The sequence below is a fragment of the Pteropus vampyrus genome, unplaced genomic scaffold (genome assembly GCF_000151845.1).
Source record: "Pteropus vampyrus isolate Shadow unplaced genomic scaffold, Pvam_2.0 Scaffold23383, whole genome shotgun sequence".
Taxonomy (NCBI): Eukaryota; Metazoa; Chordata; class Mammalia; order Chiroptera; family Pteropodidae; genus Pteropus; species Pteropus vampyrus.
Genome location: NW_011912164.1, coordinates 1,031 through 2,632, shown reverse-complemented (window position 1 = coordinate 2,632; position 1,602 = coordinate 1,031). Strand labels below are relative to the sequence as shown.

General features: G+C 41.3%; 1 pseudogene; it reads right to left on the bottom strand.

Annotated features, from left to right (window-relative positions):
- Positions 1 to 1,259: 1,259 nt before the first annotated feature.
- On the bottom strand, positions 1,260 to 1,378 carry LOC111735332 (annotated as a pseudogene).
- Positions 1,379 to 1,602: the final 224 nt, after the last annotated feature.

Below are 1,602 nucleotides of genomic sequence, written 5' to 3'. Positions count from 1 at the left end.
GCGAGCAGGATTCTTTAATCATAGGCTAAGAAGCATTCCTCGTCGGTTATCTCATCGCCCTTTTTACTTTATAGATTCTTCAAGTATTGACTCCTTTGTTCCAAATTCTTTTCCCGAAAGCTCTCCGACATGGTACATAATTTCTTCCATTTGTTGGATTAGTGTGTATCACATAAACCCACATATGCAACTGTGGGAAATGAACAGGAAAATGATGTCACAAAGCAAAGGAAGTAAGGCTGCTGCAAACCACAAGTCAATACAGAAGCATCAGCTAACCATTTACGACCAATCATTAGTTTTTGTCTCTTAGTGGAACAGATAAGATATGGAAAAGACAGAGTGTTCTTTTCCTGTCTGTGAATCAACTTACCTTGATAGACGTTTCTTTTGGGAGAGAGAAAAAACATTTTCGAAAAATAAGCAACAGCCTTTTTTTTCTGTTTAACTTTCTTCGGGTAGTCTCTCTATGATTTATTTTTATAGAACCAGAAATAACGAAATAATGTTTACCATGAGGTCATAGAGTTGTTGATGCAGAGGACAACAGACTCTCTCAGATACCTGAGGCCTGTTTAGAAAAGTCTCCGATACAGGAAATACGCACTGTGCTGATTCTGCATTCAGTTCTCTGGAGCCTATGAAAGAGAGTGAATGTGGAATAAAGGGAGTAGTGACTCCTTTATTCTCTGTCTCTCTCTGTCTCTCTGTCTCTCTCTGTCTCTCTCTGTCTCTCTGTCTCTCTATCTGTCTCTCTCTCTCTCTCTCTCTCTCACTCTCTCCATCAGAGGCGTAGTCAGAAACCTTCCAAGGCCTTCCAGCAGTTTCACATCTAGAACACAAACTGAAAAAAATCTTCTGGGACAAGGAGGAAGTGAATAGAGAAACGCCTTCCCATGTACAAACATTGTTATTCTCACGATGTGACTATTGTGCCCCTGAAATTCATTTTAAGTGCTACCTTTGCAAACATTTTAATTTAAAAAAAGAAAAAAAAAAAGAAAGAAGAAACTGTCATATTTGGTGGTAGCAAGCATAACATGTTGACAAAGAAAGGGCTGGCTGCTTGATCTCAAATCAACAATTTGAATTACAAAGTAATTATGCAGGGAGCCTAGAGAACAACCTGAAGGGCAAATCCAGTGCTGAGGGATGAATGGAGCAGCCCAGAGCCTCCATGATTGCTCTGCAGAGCTCCCTCGGTTTGGGGGAATCACAACTTCTTCTTCGTCGTCTTTTTCTTCATTTTTTTTTTTAAACACCTACAGCACCTGGTCTTCCTAGGTGGTCTCCCATCCAAGTACTAACCAGGCCCAACTCTGCTTAGCTTCTGAGATCAGATGAGATCAGGCACGTTCAAGTTGGCATGGCCATAGACCCCGAATCACAGCTTCTTGAGGAGAGGGATGGGGGGTTCATCATTCTCCTTTTCTCAAAAAGAGCATGTTTCACCTCCTGCTTTCTTGCTTAATCCAGATAACCCTTTCAGATAATATTCATGGGTCTTGCTAATATTCCCCATCCATCCTCTTCTTCCCTTTGGTAGTGCTCCTTGCTCCATATGAGGGCAAAACCTCAGGGAAAATCTGTTCCCAACATGCA